We start from the raw sequence: 25,111 nt of genomic DNA on the forward strand, positions 1-25,111 counted from the left end.
AAGCAGTAGAGGAGATTTGACGGACTTCCGGTGGAATAGAGTTCCAAATCTTCGGGGCAATGCCTGCGAAGGCTCTGTGACTACATCTCTTTTAGTGAAAGATCTGTGGTTTCAGAAGCAGTGAACTTACACTTCATGATGGTCTGCAACCCCATAGTAATTTGAGCTTTTGAGCAAGATAAATGGGGCTCTTGACATGTAGGGCTTTGTGAGTCATGCAGGCAATCTTTAGCTGTATTCTTGATTCATATGGCAGCCAGTTTAGGTTTTTATGGTTGGGGATATGTGATTGATTCTTTTTGTAGCAGTAATCAGTCTAGCTGCAGCATTAATGGAAGCCCTTAGGGGGCAAGTTATGTTTGAGAAGACTACAAAGCGTGGAGCTACCGTAGTTTAGCCTTGGTAGTACAAGAGCTTGAACCACCAGCTTTAAGTCTTCTCTTGGGAGAAATGGTTTAAGATTCCTTAGTATACTCATCTGGGGCCTCATTTATGACAAAGATTTTTCAGTCAGAGTTGCTGTCCTCAGGCCCAGAGATGATCCCGGAGACACTTCTGGAGATGGAGTTGGAGATATCTTGTCTCTTCCCTCATGAGCCCTTGGACCTGCGGACACCGACCTCTTCATACCATCCCTGGAAGTGCGACGTTGAGACCAAGGTACTACTTCTTCTTGTGCTTCCATTTGGATGACCTTGAAGTATGTGGAGACGGCAAATCTAATTGAACTTTCAGATTCATCTGATGAAATGACAGACAGGCTTCGACATCATGATCAGATGACAGGCACCGAAGGCAATCATCGTGTTGGTCAATGATGGACATTCGACCACTGCATTCCTGACTTTCGCAGAGGAGACATCTTCACTTGCAAAAATTTTGCACATACAGAAACGAAGAAATGTCCCATAATATGGAGAGCCTTGAAAAAAGGTTGGGGGCATGGAAAAAAGGGAATTTACTTCAGCACAGCAACAAGGTCTACTTATGGCTCCGATGATGTCACGTGGAGTCGCGTACGGAGCCGTGGTATTGTGACATCCTCATCAACAATTAAGAGCTGAACAGAAAAGTTTCCTTTGAATGCTGCACATGGGGATATTCAAAAGTTGAGGAAACCACAGGTAGATGTATCCATCAGAAAGATTTGAGCAGTATTGCAGTATTATACTTGCGGTAACAGTAAAAACAAAATCCATGATGCACACATGGGCCCATAAAACTCAACTGAGGAATTACTGTTGGTTTTTGTTTGCCTGTCCCCAATCAGGCACAACTCGCCGCCAATGATAAGTTCTTGCCACACACAAAGATCAGGATTATAAATGAAGTTTTGGTCCAAGAACTTCCAACACCACCAACAGTTTGTTGCCAGGCTCTTACTCCAGCTTCAAATGCCAGAGCATAAAACCATCCAAGTCTTCACATCCCTTATTATATACATGACATTCTAGTGTACTTATGGCACATGCAAGGTACAGTATTAACTCTTTACCATAACACACCCATTGGTGCCACTTCAGTCTAAACGTCTTGCAAAATTCTAAAAGATCCAGAGTAGGCTGGGTTTGTGTTTTATAGTTTTTCTGCTTTGTTGGTGGCTTTGTGTGTTTTACTGTGACTTTTTGGGGGATATCTTTGTGATATTCCAGTAGCATTGTGTTTTTCTGGTTTATGCCACATGTAACAATGTTTTAGGAATGGCTCTGTGTTTCATATTCTAGCCTTGTGCTCTGCATATTTACAAAATGTTGTGTTGTCTTAGCTTTTTGTTTCCTTCTTTGACAATGTATTAGGGGTGTTTTCGTGCTCAATACTGCAGTAATGTGTTTTTCTTACAGGGGTAGCTTTGTGTGTCATGATCTAATAGCTTGTTCTTCTGTTTCATGGGTAGCTCTGTGTTTCATTCAGTATCAATGTATTTTCACTATTGTAGGGTTGGTTTCATACTGTGATGTGTTTTTTGTTGTGTGGGCAGATATATTTTTTGTGTTTTTGTTGTGTGATTGGCTCTGTGTGTCATATTGTAACAAATAGTTTTCCTGTTTTAGGGACGGACGTGAAGATCCCCATTGTGTGTGTGGTAATGGGGGGAAGCCTGAACACTCTAGATGTAAGTATTCCTGGATTAGGGAAGGACCACAACAAAGATGTCTTAAAATGGGATCGAACGGAAGGGAGGGTTGGGTAGGGCATCAGCCCACTGGTCGCACTTTTAAGGAGAACAAAGGCATGGCATGGTGGTGGCATACATTTCAAGGGTCAAGGGGTAGGTCATTGTATCTTGTCATCTATGTTTGAAACAGAGGTGGTGCCGCACATAAAAGAGTAATTGCTTTCCTGGGCTTTGTGTTAATGGTGGCCATCTGTGAGGTTCCATGAGTGGTCTCCGTTATGTCTTTACCACTGGCGGTGGTTACTCCACTATGGCGGGGGAACATCACCTCAATGATCTCGGAGCATTGAAAAGGAAAACTAAAATAATAATAACAGAATGTTATTATCATGTTAATCTTAGAGGAGCTTGGAGCCAGGTTAAGGCAAGGTGGGGCAGGGCTCCCTATGTCAGAGGGCAAGGGAGTGGTATAATCTGAACCTTAAGTGCGCATGATGGTTTGGCCAGCCGTCTTGGGATGGCCAAACAATCAGGTGCACTTAGCATGTTCTCCAACTGACTGTATTGCACAGTCTGGGTGGAGAACATGCATAGTCTTCCACTCCTTATCTATTTTTCTAGCCCCCCACATTCAACTCCCCACCACCGTTCCCTGCCAGCAGCGATTGTTTACCACAATATTTAGTGTCTCAACTGCCTGAATTCTGTCCTCCCCAGTACTGCATTACCCCCCTTAAAGGACCACAGAATAAAGATAATCCATGCTGCGCTTTTTTCAAAGTGAGGTATGTTTAATGGGTGTGTTGAATTACCAATTAGCACTGTAAAGGACCTCATGCTAGAGATAATCCAAGCCACTCTCTTTTTCCGTGTAGGGTATGTGTGTCTCATTCCAAATTAGGACCGTAAATGCCCACAAGCTAAAGATAATCAATGCCGTGCTCTTTTTCCGGTTGGAGTATGTGCAGTGTATGTTGCATTCCAATCCGCAGTATAAATGACCTCAGACTAGAGATAGTCCATGCCACGCTCTTCTTCCGGTTGGGGTATGTTTAATCGGTATGTAGCATTCCCAATCCGCACAGTAAATTAACACAGGCTAAAGCTAATCCATGCTGATGACGCTGTATACCACGCCTGGTCAGAAGCAACCGTCAACTTTGCAACTAATCCCTTTATATCCATCTAGTCCATTCTTGTCGACGACACCATCGACGAGGTGTTTTTTCCAGTATCCTGCAGTGGTCTCACCTTTACCACCTTCAACATTTTTGGAGGAATCTGATGATGATGGAATGTTTGATCACGCTCACAGTCCCTCTCAGCCTCATGTTAAGTATCAGGACAATGATGAGGATGACTATGAAAGTTACTATCCCTCCACATGCAAAATTGCAATACATGAAGCCTGTTAGTAAGCCCATGGTCCACCTTCCGGTGGCTTTGTTTCAATACCTGCAAGACAAGCTACGTGACTATCGCACTCACTTTCATTCAAGAACTGCTCCTCTCCCTCCTTCCACCACCTGCACCTTTACCGCTGGCTTCTTCGCCACAAAGTTTTAAGCCTTCTCCTGGGGCTTCTCCTGTCAAGGATACTATTTTGCCACACCGCCAACATAACACTTCTGATGAAAGGGACATGGAGTTGCAAATGTGGAGCGGCAACAGCGGATTTAGGAAAGGAACTCCAAAAGCCAAGCATGCACCACCTCGATTGAACTGGGGGCCACGAGGCTCCATATACATGGAGTCGCAAATGTGGCGCGGCAACAGCTGATTTAGGAAAGGAACTCCAAAAGCGATATTATGTGCATCCATCTGAGGATTAATTTCGCCGCAGGAATACAACTCCCATAAGGCACTGCATCATAGGAACTGCCCATCAAGAGGCGTGCCACGAACTAACTCTAAATAGAAGTTTGAACCGGCAAGCAAGGATTAGCAGTTTGTCATTCTCTGATGAAGATGGCAAAGCCTTCGAAGTGCATTAGGATTAAAAGACGAACCTGCCGCTTTTGAAATTGACTGGAGTTTCCTTTCCGTACCATGAAAGGCTGTCTACAGCGTGCTGCTGTCTAGAGTGCTGCTTAAAATGCTGGGGCAACTAAGGAGACGAATATACGTATATTATTACTCCCCATTCTCTAAGGGTAGTTATGCATATAATGCATTATTTCTACACACTTTAATCGATGCAAATGCTAGCTCTTCTGATTCAAGCTTGTGAATCTATGAAAGATCCAATACTGGAGAACAAAATGAGTCACTTACCTGTAACTACGGTTCTCCAGTATTGGTATCTTTCATAGATTCATATGCAACCCGCCCACATTCCTTGAGAGGCTTCCCTTATTCATAAAAATGGAAAATTTCACAATTGTGCTTGAAAATCTGAGGAACCTACCTCTCTTGGGAGTGTTCTGCAGGGTTCTGTCACCTGATTGGCTACTTCTTAAGTTTGGTTCTTTTTACAAAGGAAAATGGATAGGCTATTGCAGTGACTGTTCATTGCATTGTATCCTATGGTAGTTTTACAACTGCTGTTATAAGTCTGCCGTGGGACTCCCACTACAATGATGGGTATGATTCAAGCAGGTGAATCGATGAAAGATACCAATATTGGAGATCCGTAGTTACAGGCAAGTAACTCATTTACTTACTGATGTGCCTCAGAGGAGCCTTGGGGGATGGGCTTCAATGGAGCCCTCGATGATGTGCTTCAATGGAGCCCTGGACGATGCGCCTCTGTGGAGCACTGAGTAATGTGCCTCAGTGGAACCTTGGGTGATGTGCCTCAGAAGATCACTTACTGATATGCCTCAGTGTAGCCCTGAGTGATGCGCCTCGGGGAGCCCCGTGTGATGTGCCTCAGGAGAGAATTTTGTATTGTGCCTCAGTGGAGCCCTGGCTGTTTTGCCTTAGTAGAGCTCTAGATGATATACTTCAGGAGAGCACTTAGTGATGTTTCTCAAACGAGCCATGGGTGGTATGCCTCAGAAGAGAACTTGGTGGTGTGCCATAGTTGAGCTCTGGGCGATGTGCCTCATTAGAGCCCTGGGTGATGTGCATCAAAGGAGCCCTCGGTGATATGCTTCCGAAGAGCGCTTAGTGATGTGCCTCAGTGGAGCCCTGGGAGAAGTGTCTCAGTGGTGCCCCCGATAATGTACTTCATAGGAGCCCTGTGTGAGGTGCTTTTGAGGATCCCTGGGTATTGTGCCTCAGTGGAGCCCTGGGTGATGTGCCTCAGTGTAGCCCTGGGTTATGTGCCTCAGTGTAGTCCTGGGAGATGTAATTTAAAACAACAACGGACGTCCTGCGTCGGCGGACAATGAAAGTTGTGTCTTATTTTAGTATTGAACAGATGGGCGTAAGGTCCAACGGAAAGGCAAAAACCGTACAACCTCAAATGATTAATTATACATATACAAAAATTTTTCACTTTTAGTTACTAGGGTAGACATGGGTAAATGACAAATTCTTAAGTAGATGCTACAGATGCCTTCCACCAGTATTACCAATCTAATCATAACATTATACCAAGCATTTAGAGAAAAAATACTTTTTAAATTTGAAAATTGAAATAATGTATTTGGTAACAATGTATAAATTTTTATTACGCTTTATCACTTTACACAATATATTTAAAAACCACTTTAAAAACATTAACAAATAAACATAATCATCACAGTATTTTTGATAAAATATAAAAGTGAACACAGAATCAAAAAGGTCGACGCGGCGTTTCGGCTTTCTTTAGTACACCTTCATCAGGACTGATTCTAAACAATTAAAATAATAAAAACACAAAGCTACCAAACACATAAGATTGGGTACTACAAAATTCATCTGTCCATCACATAGTGTCCTCCAGATTTAATTAAATCTTTACCCTCTTAGTCTACACAGTTTTTATTTTTGAACCACATGTTCTTTATTCATTTTTTTGTGTTCATTCCTTATCGTTAACAGTTAACATTTGCACCTCTTTACACTTCTCTATTTTGCCTTTCCCTAGGACATTTGTACATCGATTCAAATTTTTTTTTTATTTTGAACCCCATACTGCCTCTACCAAAAAGAAGAAGTACGTCATCTCATATATTACATGCGTACCTTGTTATGTCCAATGGAATTAATTGTCCATGTAGACGGAACCGGTTGGTTCCACGGGGAGTCCTTTTTTAAAATTTGGACAGTTGGTCGGTCGCACTTTGCTAGTGATTTCGTGCAACCTTGCTCTGTCTATAGATAAAGACACATATATGCCTATGACTTATGCATATTGATGGTCATCATTTTGGTGCATTTAGTGATAGTTCTTATTGGTACATACCTAGAAATAGAGGGATGGATTCAGTTTCCTCTGATTTGAGATCGTTTTTTATTTTTTCATATCGTGAGGGACTTGATTCTCACTTTCTATGCCTGTAAATATAAAGGCATCACGTGTATGGTTGATTATGGAGGTTCTACCCATATTTATGCACTTTGGAATGATTAGTGGATTAATTCACTCTAGCAAACAACATACCTTTTTATAGGCTACGTTCCTGCCGTATCTAGCTGCCAGGAGGAGCCACCGTTTAGTATGTTTAGCGACAATTTTCTCCCTGCAGGGTTAATATTAAATGTGATGGATGTAAAGCCCAGATTCATACTACGTGCTTTTCAAAAAAATGGTTTAACTCAAATGACACTCACCGTAGGGGCCGGGTGGTTAGTTGTAACACTCCACAACCGCTTTCAATTCGGTCAGGATGTTTAAAAAAATCCGATCATTATGTTCAGGATTTTTCTCTTCCAGTTGTTCAGTTCTGTAAGGGTATGGGTGTAGTCAATTATCTCCCAATCTTTGATATTATCTATTCTATACATTTCCCTTAACCCTCAACTGCAGTTTTAAGTCTCTGGGATTTAACTCCTCGGTCTTCCCACATTACTTTATCTTATTCCTATGTTATTGTATCCATTGCCAGATTTGGTCACATTCATGCTTTCTGGGTAGGTTGTTCCCCGAGAACCCCGCTTTGAAACATTATAGCGTTATAGTTAAATATTCACTCTTAACTAGGGAACCCCCACTGATTTCACGCAACCTTGAATGTAAATGTTAACTCTAACATAAAGGGAAAGGCCCTATTGTGTCCAATACACTCACCAAGATTACAAGTATCGGCCTCCCTGCTCCTTCCTTCCTGGCAGCCCGTCCTTGATTTCACCGCACGGCGTTTTCTAGTAATGTGAGATCCGCGAGGCTAAACTGCTTAAATAGTATAGGCCATTTGATTGGGCGCCAGTCCCCTTGAATTTTGATTGGACGCGATGTCTTATGTTGTAGTGATCGTTATGGCAACGTACACTTTTTGAAGGCTCGCTCGGGTTTGCTGCATTTTTAGCGGCCATCTATGCTTATTGGTTAACTGGTGAGACGCGTTACTAAGGAAACACGTTACTAAGGAAATGGTTCCACTCGGTTTCTGTTTATACCGCGACTGTTAATGTGATGCCATCCCCTTTCTGGGTGCTTTACAATCTTGCTTTTTGTTTTTATTTTTATTTATTTTATAATTGGCCCTTTTCCTCGCAGATAACTTTGCCTCAATTCTATTTTGAAGCGCACTCATTTGCACTTATCGCTACCGGTATACTTGTAAACAAAACATCGTCTCGCGCTCTACGCTCCGTGCGTGTTCACCCAAGGTACTGCCCTTGTTTTGTATATTCGCTAACTCATTAAACTCTAATCATTGTCAACTGAAGAAATGGAAAAAACCATCCCAGTTACGACTTCATATCCACTACTGCTTGTGTCAATACGAAGCCACCTTGGTTACAGATATCCAAACTCTAATTTTCTTCCCATTACGCTGTGTCCTGATTTTTTAAGGGTGAACCTTATTGTTATTCCTTTGAAGTCTACTATATTTAAAATATATAATCAAGTTTGCATTCTGTGTAAGGTCTAATACTTAATGCTCATCATTACTGGTCTTAGTATTTTTGTGTATACTCAGCTCTAAATTATTTTCTCCCAGTCTTCTCGAGAGTTCAAACCGCACCTTACACTATTAAGGGAAGACATATAGAATTGTTCTCTCCTCTTTCTCTTAATGTCTAAGTTGCCTCCTCTCCTGTTTCCTGTAATTTTCTCCAGTACACACCACTTGAGATCTTCAATGCAGTGTCCGGCAGTGAGCCAATGTTCAGTTAGAGGTGCCCCTGGTTTATTTTCCCTTATGGCTGATCGATGTTCATTCAAACGTATTCTAATCTCCCTTGACGTCTCACCTATATACGATTTCTGGCAGGGACATCGAATCAGATATATGACGTTTTTTGTCCTGCAGTTCATGAAGCTTTTTATGTTGGTTACTCTCTCATTTACTGTTATTGTGCTACCCTTAATTATGCTTGAACAATTGCTACATCCCAGGCATGGGTATGTACCTGTGGGTAACGGGGTCTCATTAATAGTACGTTGGGAATTTGTAGCATTTTCTCTGTATGTATGTACAAGAGAGTTCTTAATGGTTTTGTTTCTTCTATATGAGAAGATGGGCTTCGGGATTGGGATCTGGGTTTTATCCTTTACTAGGTGCCAATTTCTATTTATAATATTTTTTACCCTATGGCTCACTTGTGAAAAATTGGTAACAAACATGATAGATTGTTGATTTTCTTGGGTATTATTCTTGGGTAAGAATAGATTGTCTCTATTAAAATATTTGGCCCGTTTATAGGCATGTCTAATCATTCTTTTGGGATAGCCTCTCTCAATGAACTTGGTTTTTTAAGTAGCCGCATGCTTTTCAAAATCTTGCATGGAGGTACAGTTTCTTTTCAGCCTGAGGAACTGTCCGAAAGGAATATTGTTCTTCTGTGAGGCAGGATGGTTACTTTCAAAATGCAGCATAGTGTTCCTGTCTGTCGGCTTTGTGTAAAGCTCCAGAGTTAGCTGGCCATCTGTATGTTTAATTATAACATCCAGAAACTCTACACGTTGTTTGTTTATGTGTGAGGTAAATTTAAGGTTGGGGTCCCCGAGGTTTAACCAGAGTAAAAACAACCTACCCACAAAGCATGAATGTGACCAAATCTGGCAATGGATACAATAACATAGGAATAAGATAAAGTAATGTGGGAAGACCGAGGAGTTAAATCCCAGAGACTTAAAACTGCAGTTGAGGGTTAAGGGAAATGTATAGAATAGATAATATCAAAGATTGGGAGATAATTGACTACACCCATACCCTTACAGAACTGAACAACTGGAAGAGAAAAATCCTGAACATAATGATCGGATTTTTTTAAACATCCTGACCGAATTGAAAGCGGTTGTGGAGTGTTACAACTAACCACCCGGCCCCTACGGTGAGTGTCATTTGAGTTAAACCATTTTTTTGAAAAGTACGTAGTATGAATCTGGGCTTTACATCCATCACATTTAATATTAACCCTGCAGGGAGAAAATTGTCGCTAAACATACTAAACGGTGGCTCCTCCTGGCAGCTAGATACGGCAGGAACGTAGCCTATAAAAAGGTATGTTGTTTGCTAGAGTGAATTAATCCACTAATCATTCCAAAGTGCATAAATATGGGTAGAACCTCCATAATCAACCCTACACGTGATGCCTTTATATTTACAGGCATAGAAAGTGAGAATCAAGTCCCTCACGATATGAAAAAATAAAAAACGATCTCAAATCAGAGGAAACTGAATCCATCCCTCTATTTCTAGGTATGTACCAATAAGAACTATCACTAAATGCACCAAAATGATGACCATCAATATGCATAAGTCATAGGCATATATGTGTCTTTATCTATAGACAGAGCAAGGTTGCACGAAATCACTAGCAAAGTGCGACCGACCAACTGTCCAAATTTTAAAAAAGGACTCCCCGTGGAACCAACCGGTTCCGTCTACATGGACAATTAATTCCATTGGACATAACAAGGTACGCATGTAATATATGAGATGACGTACTTCTTCTTTTTGGTAGAGGCAGTATGGGGTTAAAAAAAAAAAAAAAATTTGAATCGATGTACAAATGTCCTAGGGAAAGGCAAAATAGAGAAGTGTAAAGAGGTGCAAATGTTAACTGTTAACGATAAGGAATGAACACGAAAAAATGAATAAAGAACATGTGGTTCAAAAATAAAAACTGTGTAGACTAAGAGGGTAAAGATTTAATTAAATCTGGAGGACACTATGTGATGGACAGATGAATTTTGTAGTACCCAATCTTATGTGTTTGGTAACTTTGTGTTTTTATTATTTTAATTGTTTAGAATCAGTCCTGATGAAGGTGTACTAAAGAAAGCCGAAACGCCGCGTCGACCTTTTTGATTCTGTGTTCACTTTTATATTTTATCAAAAATACTGTGATGATTATGTTTATTTGTTAATGTTTTTAAAGTGGTTTTTAAATATATTGTGTAAAGTGATAAAGCGTAATAAAAATGTATACATTGTTACCAAATACATGTGTTTTCAATTTTCAAATTTAAAAAGTATTTTTTCTCTAAATGCTTGGTATAATGTTATGATTAGATTGGTAATACTGGTGGAAGGCATCTGTAGCATCTACTTAAGAATTTGTCATTTACCCATGTCTACCCTAGTAACTAAAAGTGAATTTTTTTTGTATATGTATAATTAATCATTTGAGGTTGTACGGTTTTTGCCTTTCCGTTGGACCTTACGCCATCTGTTCAATACTAAAATAAGACACAACTTTCGTTGTCCGCCGACGCAGGACGTCCGTTGTTGTTTTAAATTACTTCACCCCACCGTCCTGTACAATCTAGTGTGGGGTCCTCCTAATATTTTGTCCTGGGAGATGTGCCATAGTGAAGCCCCAGGTGATGTATTTCCTAGGAGCCCTAGGTGATGTACTTTGGAGGAGCCCTGATTGATGTGCTTCTGAGGAGCTCTGGGTGATGTGCCTCAGTGGAGCCCTGGATGATGTGCCACAGTGTATCCCTGGGTGATGTGCCTCAGTGTATCCCTGGGTGATGTGCCTCAGTGTAGCCCTGGGTTATGTGCCTCAGTGTAGTCCTGGGAGATGTGCCATAGTGAAGACCCAGGTGATGTATTTCCTAGGAGCCCTAGGTGATGTACTTTGGAGGAGCCCTGATTGATGTGCTTCTGAGGAGCTCTGGGTGATGTGCCTCAGTGGAGCCCTGGATGATATGCCACAGTGTATCCCTGGGTGATGTGCCTCAGTGTATCCCTGGGTGATGTGCCTCAGTGGAGCCCTGGATGATGTGCCTCGTGGAAGCTCTGGATGATGTGCCTCAGTAGAGCCCTGGGTGATGTGCTTCAGCGGAGCCCTGGGTGATGTGCCTCAGAAGAGCACTTTGTGATGTGCCTAAGTGGAGCCCTCAGACATGTGCCTCAGTAAAGCCCTGGGTGATGAGCTTCAGTAGAGTACTGGGTGATCCTCCTCAGTGGAGTCCTGAGTGATGTGCCTCAGTGGAGCCCTGGGTGATGCACCTCGGTGGAACCTTGGGTGATGTGCCTCAGTGGATCCCTGGGTGATGTGCCTCAGTGGTGCCCTGGATGATGTGCCTCAGTGGAGCCCTGGGGGATGTGCCTCAGTGGTGCCCTGGATGATGTGCCTCAGTGGATTCCTGGGTGATGTGCCTCAGTGGTGCCCTGGATAATGTGCCTCAGTAGAGACCTGGGTGATGTGCCTCAATGGCGCCCTGGGTGATATCCCTCAGAGGAGCCCTGGGTGATGTCCCTCAGATGAGCCCTGGGTGATGTGCTTCAGGGCTCTTGGGGTGACGTGCCTTGGTGGAGCCCTGGGTCATGTGCCCCAGAAGACAACTTTGTGATGTACATCAGAGGAGCCCTGGGTGATGTCCCTCAGGAGAGCTGGTACCCATGGAACTGATGTTACCGCTGACACTGAGAAAATCCAACTGTGGCATACAGTTGGAATATTAAAGACCCATTTTAAATACCTCTTGCACTAACAAGGGTTATAGAACTACCATTAGTTCTGCAGTGGTAGTTTCATGTGCTAGTGGTCTTCAGGGACTCGTCCCCCATCATCGGGTACTGAACGCTAACCAGAATTATCATGAGCGTTGAAGTGAGAATGTGATTCGGGAGACAAGAAGTACTACAAACCGGGATTACCATGTGAGCCAAAGATAAATGCAGCTGAGCAGACCGGAAGTGCTGCTAGACTGGATTACCATGTGTGCCAAAGTGGGAATGCAGCTCAGCAGACTGGGCGGGCTGCTAGTCAGGATTACCATGTGTGCCAAAGTGGGTATGCAGTTTAGAAGACTGGGAAGGCTGCTGGTCAGGATTACCATATGCGTCAAGGGGAATAGAATAGAATATTTTATTTGCATCATTAATTAAAATCATTGCAATTCACACAAAAACAGGTTAAAAAACACTTTCGAGTTCTATTGAAAAGAGAAATTCATTGAAGCAAAGGGGCTCATAGCTGGTAACGTAAAGATTCTTGGCAGGCGTCTACTGGTAACACGAAATTGATCTCAAACATGAATTTTACAAAACGGGCAGCCATCTGAGCTGAGTCGCCCCTCATACACTCCTCTAGAGCTTCTTGCCATGTCCGGACATTCATTAGCCACCAAATTAGACTCAACCAAAAAGTGTGTGGGCACAACGTCCTTGTACCTCCGGCCATACTTGTTCGCCATCAGCGGGATTAGGCCAAAACGCAATCTCATTAGGTGATGTTTCACACGTGGTTTCATGGATGATGACAAGTAGTATGGCAGGGTTTTAGGGGCATAGAGTTCTGACGCCCAACTGCCATGGGAGAGATTTTTCGCGGCTAGCGCATCGTGTTCCAGTGAATAGATCTTTGCTTGTTTGGTCAGGACTTTTGCAATCGACCCTATGGGCAGCGAGCTTGCCCATATATCTTGAGCCTCTAGCACGTCCTGGCAAAATGTAAAAAATTGGCTCCAGGAAGTACTAGGCATGTTTAACAGCGACCATATGCAACTCTTTGGTAGAGAGTCACAAGCCGTTTTGGTTTTTAAACAAAAGGCGATAAATATTGCTTTCATAACCCAGTGTTGCGATGACAAGGAGAATTCCATACGAATTTGGGTGTGAGAGGTCGAGTTAGTTAGGCTGAACACTCTACGAAAACACGCTGACTGCACTCTGTCTAGCCCGGTGAACGTTTTGTCTTTAAAGGTTGTGGCGCCAAAGGCTATTGTCAGTAAAAGTTTGGCACCTATGACTCTGATTTGCGGTGAAAGATCTGGAGAATGAAGGGCATTCTTTTTTCCTACAAAAGCCCCCTCCAAGCTGTGTGCCACACCCTGTATTGCCGTGATATGTTGCTACGATCTCCCTCTGTGAACCATCCAGACTCCCAGATAATTGTATGCAGTCACTATCTCTATTGACTTCCCATCAATGTACCAAGAGCGCTTTCTAGCTTATGAGTGCAAGACTATCATCACCTTAGTTTTGGTGATGTTGATCTCCAAAGCGTTTGTTTTGCAGTACAGAGCCAGAGAATCGAAGAGTCTTTGAAGGCCCACCTGGGTTTGGTAGAGAAGGATCGTGTCATCAGCGTATTGCATCGATTGAATTTTAGTGGATTCGATGCAAGGTGGAAATGCTTGGGAGAGGGCCAGCCAATCGGGCAGTTCTGCTAGATACAGATTGAAGAGTAAAGGAGCCAATATGCATCCCTGCTTTAAGCCTCTATTGGTGATGATTTTATTCGTGGTTGACCATCTCAAGGAAACACTTATTTTTACCCAGGTGTCAGTGTATAGGGCTATGAGAGCGTTCAGTGGGGGCTGCCGCATTTTGTAAATTTTTCGCAAAGTTTGCGGCGAACAACGCTATCAAAGGCTGTGCAGAAATCAATGAATCCCAAATACAGCGATTTTCCTTTGGTACCAAGAGTACTCTCAATCATGTAAGCTAGGCAGATCAAATTATCTTCGATGTGGCAGCCCTTTTAGAAGCCGGTTTGAGTGAAGGGTATTAATTTGAAGTCTTCAACCCAGGTAGTCAGTTCTTGTAGTAGAACACTTGCATATGCCTTCCTTCCACATCAAGGAGGGCAATCATCCTCTAATTGTCGGAATAGGACCTCGGACCTTTTTTGTGGACGGGGGCGAGAAGAGATCCTCATCAGGAGTCCGGAATGGGCCCACCCATTCTACTTGCCTCAATTAAGGTGGCCAGCAATATGGCCCACTTATGAGTGGATGCTTTGTGTATCTGTTTTGGTATGCTATTGGGGCCTGGTGCCACCCCGGGCACATTTTCTTTATTATAAGTGCAACTTGGTTTGGAGTTATCTTAATAGTGGACGCTAATCAGAGGTAGGAGTTAGTGTGGTTAGGACTGAAGAGACTGGGCCAGTTGGTTCTGGCTGGCTCTACATAGAGTGCTTATATGTAGGCCTCCCATTCAGCAGGAGAGATGTTAGTTACAGTGGGGAGTTGGGAAGTTCTAACACCCTTATTTACCCAGCTCCAGAATCTTATTTGATCCTTTGATGTTATAATTTCATTGGCGGTTGCCCAATGATGTTCTTCCTTCATTCTCTGAGAGGTGAGCCGTGCCTTCCTATATTCCTTGCGAGTGATCAATATTTTATCTTGCAAGGATTTGTAATCACTGTCATTGTAGGTGCGCCTGTGCAGTAATTTATTTAATTTGTGGTTAATGCTCACTGTAAATTGCTTATGCTCAGAGAGGCAGGGTGTGATTGGAGTGGAGTTGTTTGGCCTTATAATTATCTTTGTGGCTACGTTTTCTCTGAGGTCCTCCAATACCGTTTGCCACAACGATGCAGTCAATTGGGCACTGGACTCCTGTTTCAATGTGACCAAAAAGTCATCTACCTTCTCCTCAATTGTTTACTGGTTATCCACAGTCCACCATAGTTTTCTTACAATCTCCAGGTTGGATTATTTTCCAATCAGATGGATTTTTGGGCGGTAACACTGCTGGGATGAAAATTTACATGTTAAGACGACGTGATCACTTTCCGGTGAAGTAGTTACCACAAATTCCTGGACAAGGTGAAAGTGGGCAACCGAGATCCATATATAGTCCAGAGTGACCATTCTAGAGGAGGATACGTGGGTGTATGCAGTGGGCAAGTCCGAATCGAGTCTTCCATTTAAGATGCGGAGACCTAGTTGGTTTAAGTACGCCACTATCTTTGTCACCTTGACCTTCCTTCCATTGGTACTGAGACCTTATCTCCGGGATGGCTCACATTTGATTATCCAATGAGGATTGAAGGGAAATATCCATGCCTGCCTCCATCAAGTTGGCGTTAAAATCTCCCATTAACCATGTATCGTTTGGGTAATAGGAGGACGGGTATCTCATCGCAGGGAGCATTTGACTCGATGTAGCCTCTCTCTTGATTTTAGAGGGATGTAGATAGATACAGCCAAGGATCATTGTTTGCTGTTCCAATTTGTTCTTTTCCAAACACTGTGATTGAATTTTAATAAAGATATAGTCTCCCTTCCCTTTGCAAAGACGGGAAGCTTTTGCAACCAGACCTGGGGAAGTTGGGCTGCTAGTATAGATTACCATTTGAGCCAAAGTAAAAATGAAGTTCAGCAGACTGGACGGCTGCTAATCAGGATTACCATGTGTGTCGAAGTGGGAATGAAGCCCGACAGACTGGGAGGGCTGCTAGTCGGGATTACCCTTTGTGCCAAAGTCAGAATGCAGCTCAGCAGACCAGGAGGGCTGCTAGTCAGAATTACCATGTGTGCCAAAGTGGAAATGCAGCCCATCAGACCGGGGGGCTGCTAGTCAGGATTACCATGTGTGCCAAAGTGGAAATGCAGCCCATCGGACCGCGGACTGCTAGTCAGGATTACCATTTGTGCTGAAGTGGGAATGTAGCTCAGCAGATTGGGAGGGCTACTAGTTGGGATTACCATGAGTGCCGAAGTGAGAAGGCAGCTCAGGCAACCAGGAGGGCTGCTAGCGAGGATTAACATGTGTGCCGAAGTGGGTATACAGTTTAATAGACTAAGAGGGCTTCAAGTCAGGATTACCATGTGTGCCAAAGTGAGAATGCAGCTCTGCAGACTGGGTGGACTGCTAGTTGGGATTACCATGTGTGCCAAAGTGGGAATGCAGTTCAGCAGTCTGGTTGGGATGCTTCTCAGGATTAGCATGTGTGCGAAAGTGTGAATGCAGCTCAGCAAACCAGGATACCTGATAGTTGGGATAACCATGAGCGCCAAAGTGAGAATGCAGCTCAGGCAACCAGGAGGGCTACTCATCAGAATTACCATGTGTGCCCAAGTGGGCATGCAGCTCCGAAGTGAAAATGGAGCGCATGATACCAGTAGATTTGCTAGTCGATATTACCATGTGTGCTGAAGTGAGACTGCAGCTCAAGAGACCAGGAGGACTATTAATCGGAATTACCATGTGTGCCGTAGTGAGAATGCAGCTCAAAGACAAAGAGGACCAGCAGTGATGAAGTCAGAATGTGACTCAGGAGATGAGAATGACTGCTAACCAAGACTACCACAAAGGCCAATAAGAAAAGGTGATACAGGAGTCTCGGATCACTGCCAACCAGGATTACCACATGCACTAAAGTGAGGATGCTGGTCAGGAAACTGGAAGAACTACAATTCAGGATTACCATGAAGGCTGAAGTGAATATGCAACTCAGAAGACTAAGACAACAGCTGGCCAGGATTACCACAGGTGCTGAAGTGATAATGAGCCTCAGGAGACTAGCACAACGTGCCTACTAGGATGCCAAGAGAAGTTTGAAGGTGGCGTAGAAGACTTTGAAGACTGCTAACCAGACACGTGCGCAGATGTCATAATGAGGCTCAGAAGACTAGGACTACTGCCAGCAATACTAGGAGCACCAGATTGAAAATACAGCACAGAAGAATAGGAAGACTACTAACCAGGATTACCATGTGACCTGATGAGAGAATGAGGCTCAGAAGAATAGGAAGACTACTAACCAGGATTACCATGTGACCTGATGAGAGAATGAGGCTCAGAAGAGTAGGAGGACTACTAACCAGGATTACCATGTGACCTGATGAGAGAATGAGGCTCAGAAGAATAGGAGACTACTAGCCAGGATTACCATGTGACCTGATGAGAGAATGAGGCTCAGAAGAGTAGGAGGACTACTAACCAGGATTACCATATGACCTGATGAGAGAATGCGGCTCAGAAGAGTAGGAGGACTACTAACCAGGATTACCATGTGACCTGATGAGAGAATGAGGCTCAGAAGAGTAGGAGGACTACTAACCAGGATTACCATGTGACCTGATGAGAGAATGAGGCTCAGAAGAGTAGGAGGACTACCAGCCAGGATTACCATGTGACCTGATGAGAGAATGAGGCTCAGAAGAGTAGGAGGACTACTAACCAGGATTACCATGTGACCTGAGAGAATGAGGCTCAGAAGAGTAGGAGGACTACTAACCAGGATTACCATGTGACCTGATGAGAGAATGAGGCTCAGAAGAGTAGGAGGACTACTAGCCAGGATTACCATGTGACCTGATAAGAGAATGAGGCTCAGAAGAATAGGAAGACTACTAACCAGGATTACCATGTGACCTGATGAGAGAATGAGGCTCAGAAGAGTAGGAGGACTACTAACCAGGATTACCATGTGACCTGGTGAGAGAATGAGGCTCAGAAGAGTAGGAGGAATACTAGCCAGGATTACCATGTGACCTGATGAGAGAATGAGGCTCAGAAGAGTAGGAGGACTACTAACCAGGATTACCATGTGACCTGATGAGAGAATGAGGCTCAGAAGAGTAGGAGGACTACTAGCCAGGATTATCACAGTTCCTGAAGGGATTAATGTGGTCTAGAAGTAGGCTGGGTCCATCCTAGTAACTGTCAGGCCATACATACAGTTTGCTTAGTCTTGTGGTACAGGGAGAATTTTTTAGGTATGACTTTTTAGATGCGATGAAGCTGCAGTCAGATATGGCAAAACCTAACAGAGGGAGTTTCTAGTGAGGGGGTTACTCAAGAAATGGAATTGGTGGCTTTTTGATTGGTTAATTTTCCAACACAGGATTGCTTGTGAATTTGTCTTACGTTATTGAAATGACTTTTGCTTTCTTCACGGGGTTGGCCCAAATGGAGGAGCAATGTGGTCTTTACAGAAAATATTTGAGCCAGGCATTGCAACAAGGTTGATTCGGTGAACCTTTCTAATCTTTCTCGAATCCCATTGCAAGCGACATTTGTGTGGGAGGTAATGTGCCTCATAGGAGCACGGTAAACAGAAATGTGTGGATATTGCATAAAAGACACACTTTTGTGCTTAATGTACTCAGAGAACGTTTTACAGCAGCAAAACATGTCAAATCATCATAGACAAGAAGCGTGTTTGTATTTTTGGAACGCACGTCAAGTGTAACAGTGGAGCGTGGTATTTTGGGATCTGTGGTTGCTGCCTTTACCATTATAGGGATATGGCTTGCAATACCAGCATATTAAAATGCTAACCAAAAATAAGACAACAGGATATGACAGTATGATCATATTCACCCTGTATGACCAGCCTGGGCCCCTTCCTGCATATCAGCAGGAGCCACCTTACAGTGATCTGTGTACCCAACTGTACATCCCTGTGTGCTACGTGAGACACATCACACAATGGGGCTCTTTGCATCACTAGGGCACAATACCTTGTGGTCCTTGTGACAACATCACCCTCTGGACCCTGTTGTGCTTTACCTTGGGACTTTTACTGCACATCACCCTGTGCTCTTCTGATGCGCAAAACTGTGCTGCCTTGCTGCACATCACTCTGCTCACCTTTGTCTGTCATCCAGTGCTCCCCTGCTGCACTTCATCATCTTCTCCCTGTAGTACTGCACCATATACTCCCCTGCTAGATATCTCCCTGTGCTCTCCTGCTGTACATCACCCTGTGCTCATCTTTGCCAATCACACAGTGTTCCCCAGCTGAACTATCATCCTCTTCTCCCTTTCGCACTGCACCCTATACTCCCCTGCTAACCATCAGCCTGTGTTCAGCTGCTTCATTTCATCCTGTTCTCCCCTGCTGCACTTTGATTTGTACCTCTTACTGTGCATGATCCCGTGCTCCCGTGCTCCCCTGCTGCATGCCATTTTGCATGTTGTAGCGCTTGCTGCACATGATCCTCTTTCCTACTGCATCTCACCCTGTGCTCCTCTGCTGCACTCCAATTTGTACCTCTTGTAGAACATGATCATCTGCTACCATCCTGTACCCTGTGCTCCCCTGCTGCACTGCACCCTGTGCTCCTGAGATGCACTGCACCCTGGGCTCCCCTGCTGCACAGCACCATGTGCTCCCAGTCTGCACTGCACCCTGGGCTCCCGAGATGCACTGCACCCTGGGCTCCCCTGCTGTATTGCACCCTGTGCTCCCCTGCTCCACTGCACCCTGTGCGCCCCTGCTGCATTGCACCCTGTACTCCCCTGCTGCACTGCAGCCTGGGCTCACTGCTGCGCTTCACCCTGTGCTCCCTTGCTGCACTGCACCCTGTGTTGCAGAATTATGCACAGGAAAACACCACCTTGGAACCCAAAATCTGAAAACCCGACTAGCTATAGTGTCTCATTCGTTCTCCTTTCAAATCAAGGAGCTACAAATAATTAGACAACCCGGAACACAACACTCCCAACTCTCTCAGAATCGCAGTAGCAAGACATACCCTTTCGTTCACTCGCACTTGTCCACAATAAGAATTGACAAAGTCACTATAATAGTTCAAAATATTTATTGTAACTAAAGTGCTCTATAATACAGTATACGAGCCACTACCAACAATAAAACACATAAACCTAAAACAGTTAGTATTGCAGCAAGTCCATAGATTATGAAAGGGGATAGCATTATTTATAAACGGTGGAATATAGGGCCTAATCACCCTCCTCTTGGTAAGGATTAGTTTTATTATATAAAGGAAGATCTCTGGGCTTTGTCAGCTAACCCCATACTTTGGAGCTTATATGGTTTCTCTACATCATAGGAACAGTGTAGCTTTTCTCCCTGGAAAGGTCCATCTCCAAATGTGTGTGTGAACAACATGTATTCCTGTGATATCAAAGGCAAAAACAACAGGTGATGGACAGAATGCAGAACATTGTCATACATTCACCCCAGTACAGAGATCTGGGCCTAAATCCATCGTTTTTTTGCACTCCACACCACCACCCCAAGCTTGTTTCCGGTCCAGGGAAGGCATGGCTTGGCAGTTCGGGCTGGACTGTTCCCATGAGGCACAGGGTCAGACTGATTTGCATATAGCCATGTCTAAACTGGGGTGGCAGAGTGGGCTAAAGAACGCTGATGGATTAAACCAAGATCTTTTGACTGGGTGTGAGTGTTTGATTGGTTCAGATGCTCCGTCCATCACCACCCCCTTTTGTACTGCTTTTGGCCGCCATAAGTGTGGCAGGGTATGCGCAGACGTGAGTCCCTTGCTCACTTTGACACTGGATTCAAGCAAGCCGGGCTGAAAACGGCTGTAATGCCAGAAACCGGTCCTGAGAAGCTTGTTTCCGGTCCAGGGAAGGCATGGCTTGGCAGTTCGGGCTGGACTGTTCCCATGAGGCACAGGGTCAGACTGATTTGCATATAGCCATGTCTGAACTGGTGTGGCAGAGTGGGCTAAACAACGGTGATGGATTAAACCCAGATCTTTTGACTGGGTTTGAGTGTTTGATTAGTTCAGATGCTGCGTCCATCACCACCCCCTTTTGTACCGCTTTTGGCTGCCATAAGTGTGGCAGGGTATGCTCAGACGTGAGTCCCTTGCTCACTTTGCCACTGGATTCAAGCAAGCCGGGCTGAAGATGGCTGTAATGCCAGAAACCGGTCCTCAGAAGATTGTTTCCGGTCCAGGGAAGGCATGGCTTGGCAGTTTGGGCTGGACTGTTCCCATGAGGCACAGGGTCAGACTGATTTGCATATAGCCATGTCTGAACTGTGGTGGCAGAGTGGGCTAAAGAACAGTGATGGATTAAACCCAGATCTTTTGACTGGGTGTGAGTGTTTGATTGGTTCAGATGCTCCACCACCCACTTTTGTACCGCCTGTGATATCAAAAGCACAAGCCTGCAGCATCATGGCAGCTGTGTTAGCGTGCTTTGTCTAGGTGCTAAGGACTGACGAAAACAGAATAACAAGAGGCATTGTTTATCGACCTTGCACATTGTGTTTAGACTAAACTCCAGGAACAGGCAGAGAACGCAGAAAGCAAACAGTTGTCATGTGAAATTCACAAGCAGAGTTTTACCAAATAAACATTTGTGGTTATGTACCCAAAAGCAGCATCATAGCAACAGAGCTCATGCTAACGTAGCAATGTCGACAATGACCCTAACGGCCACATGACACCTGTACTCCCCTGCTGCACTGCACCCAGTGCTCCTGTGCTGCACTGCACCCAATGCTCCCGTCCTGGACTGCACTTTTGCACTTCATTCTGTGTTCCTCTGCGCTGCACTGCACCCTGTAGGCCCCTGCTGCACTCTGTGCTCCCATTCTGTACTGCACTGTGTGCTCCCCCTACTGCACTGCACCATGTGCTCCCATGCTGCACTCCACCCTGTGCCCCCATACTACACTGCCCCTGTGCTCCAATGCTGCACTACACCCTGTGCTCCCATGCTGCTATACTGCACCCTGAGTTCCACTGCTGTATGGCACCTTTTGCTCCCCTGCTGCACTGTATTCTGTGCCTCCTTCATGCACTGTACCCTGTGCTCCCTGACTGCACTGCACCCTCAGCTCCCTTGCTGTACCGCACCCTGTGCTCCCCTGCTGCACTGCATCCTGTGCTCTCCCACTGGACTGTACCCTGTGCTCTCCCACTGGACTGTACCCTGTGCTCCAATTATTCTGTAGACCTTTCTGCAGATGATCCTGTGCTCAGCTGATACAGGTCACCCTGTGGCCCATGTGAATCAAGGAGGAGGGTCGTGTTGTACTGTGTCAGTGGAGTGTTGTAACCCCACATAGCCCTGGTGTGTTCTGCAGCTCACCTGCCTCGTTCTCTGTGGGTTGATCTTGCTGTGGATGTTTCTAGATAGGAATGGGTAGAGAAGGCTGGTCATAGCCTGGAAGAGACAGCCAGGCACTGGTACCACACTGTCATGGAAGGACTGGTATGTGTGAGGAAATGAGGACCACCTACTCCCTGTTTGGTAATAATAGACTTTGGGGGCTTGTGTAAGCGCTGAAACCAAGTATTTTGCTTGGAGCGTGTGTGCACTTTGCAGTATCTCACTCCCTGAAAGATACATTTTGCTTTATTTCAGATTATTCACAGCTCCTTGACCAACAAAATGCCATGTGTGATATTAAAGGACTCGGGGCGTATTGCTGACATCATAGCTCAAGTGGCTGATGTGGACTCTCCAAAAATCCCAATGTCCTTGATCGAGAAGAAAATGCACAGTCTATTTCCACATATCTCTGAAAAGAATATCGAGTGGACTAAGAAGGTGAGTCCCTCCTCCCCATACTGCTGGATGGACATTAGGTCCATCACTCAAACTGCAACCGTTCCAGAGTCTGATAATGCAGTTTAGTTTCATCACTAAAGTGAGGTCCAGGCCACAACTGACCACGTAGCATAGTTAAATCACTCAAAAGGGCACCATACCCAGAGAGGATTCTTCTTTTAATTCCGCAAGTCAGCATAAGCTTGGTACATAGCAGGTTGTGGGCTTTAGTATTGTCACTCAGTGAGAGGCCTTGAACAGAGCTGGTTGTTAGCTTTAAAGTCACTCAGCATGAGGCCTAGTACAGAGCTGATTCTACGCATTAGTACTGTCACTCAGCATGATGCCTGGTACAGAGCTGTTTGTACGGTTTACTACTGTCACACAGCGTGATGCCTGGTACAGAGCTGTTTGTACAGTTTACTACTGTCATTCAGCGTGATGCCTGGTACAGAGCTGTTTGTACGGTTTACTACTGTCACTCAGCGTGATGCCTGGTACAGAGCTGTTTGTACGGTTTACTACTGTCACTCAGCGTGATGCTTGGTACAGAGCTGTTTGCACGGTTTACTACTGTCACTCAGCGTGATGCCTGGTACATAGCTGTTTGTACGGTTTACTACTGTCACTCAGCGTGATGCCTGGTACAGAGCTGTTTGTACGGTTTACTACTGTCACTCAGCGTGATGCCTGGTAGAGAGCTGTTTGTACGGTTTACTACTGTCATTCAGCGTGATGTCTGGTACAGAGCTGTTTGTACGGTCTACTACTGTCACTCAGTGTGATGCCTGGTACAGAGCTGTTTGTACGGTTTACTACTGTCACTCAGCGTGATGCCTGGAACAGAGCTGTTTGTACGGTTTACTACTGTCACTCAGCGTGATGCCTGGTACAGAGCTATTTGTACGGTTTACTACTGTCACTCAGCGTGATGCCTGGTACAGAGCTGTTTGTACGGTTCACTACTGTCACTCAGCGTGATGCCTGGTACAGAGCTGTTTGTACGGTTTACTACTGTCATTCTTGTGGAGAAGTGTGGCTCAGGGGTTAGAGGCGGCAGACCCGGAAGCTGAGATCGGTCCTGGACCAGGGTTCAATTCCCCGCCTCGGCGGGTCTTGGGCTAAAAATTCCACGGACTCGATAATTCTCGCCCCGGTGCCTCCTCGACTCACGGGTTCACACTCTGCGACTCTGGGCAATAGCTTGCTTAATCTCCACAACGGCCCCTCGCGGCGGGATGCCTGACTTTCACCTTGTGGACACCCTGCCGGGGTTTCTCACAGGGGAATACCAGGACGGGTTCCCTAAGCAAGCGCCAGGATGCCCTTTGGGTGACAGGTTTGCGCTATATAAGTACACCTACATTTACATTTACATTTACATTCAGCGTGATGCCTGGTACAGAGCTGTTTGTACGGTTCACTCCTATCACTCAGCGTGATGCCTGGTACAGAGCTGTTTGTACGGTTTACTACTGTCACTCAGCGTGATGCCTGGTACAGAGCAGTTTGTACGCTTTACTACTGTCATTCAGCGTGATGCCTGGTACAGAGCTGGTTTTACACTATTATTGTCTCTCAGTATGAGGCCTGTTTCACAGCTAGTTGTTCAATTTATACTGTCACTCAGCGTGAGGTCTGTTTCAGAGCCTGTTGAACGCTTTAGTACTGTTACTCAGCACGAGGCCAGGTACAGAGCTGGTTATGCACTTTAGTTCATAATTTTCTGTTGTAAACCTTCAAGAAAGAAAACAACAATGACGAGTACATTAGCATATCAGTTGCCACCAGAACTATTTTCCAACTGATAGCCAACAATCTCTTCAGCAGTGTCCTTTTTAGGTTTTGCCTACGCAATGCGTACGAAGTACGTATGCGCTAGCAAAATCTTATGTTTTGCTCTGTGGGGTCGGGTATCCGCCCCCTCCTCGCCCCCTCCTCCCATTGGCTAGCTCCATAAATGGAGGCTAGCCATTGGGAGCCGGATCTGTCCGTCAAGGCCGGACCAGATTCGGGGGCGTTCCCGCGATTTTTTCCCTCTCCACTCACTTCGGATCGTCATCGCGGCGGTGGGTGTGTGTTATTTTTTTTTTTTCAGTCGGCTTGTTTTCGTCTTTTTACAAGTGTCTGTTGTTGGAGTTGGCTGCAAGATTCGAGTTCCCACGAGGCAATCAGGTAAGGAGCATTTTTTTTTATATAATTTCTTTTTTTGTTTAATTTGTCGGTTCCGCCGTGTCGTGTGCTTGTTGGCTCGTGAGCTCTGTTTCCCGCCCCCCTCCCCATGTCCGTGTCTGTTCCGCCCCCCTCCCCATGTGTCCGTTCTGCCCCCCTCCCAGTGTGCCCGTTCCCGCCCCCCCCTCCCCTTTCACTCTCCGTTGAGTGTTTTCAGGTGCCCAGCTGGAAAAGGAATCGACCCTACTCTGAAGTAGCCAGTGCCTCGTTGCTTGTTCATTTGTGAGATAATACCGCCGCCATTGCC

The sequence above is a fragment of the Lissotriton helveticus genome, chromosome 8, assembly GCF_964261635.1.
Source record: "Lissotriton helveticus chromosome 8, aLisHel1.1, whole genome shotgun sequence".
NCBI classification, from domain to species: Eukaryota; Metazoa; Chordata; class Amphibia; order Caudata; family Salamandridae; genus Lissotriton; species Lissotriton helveticus.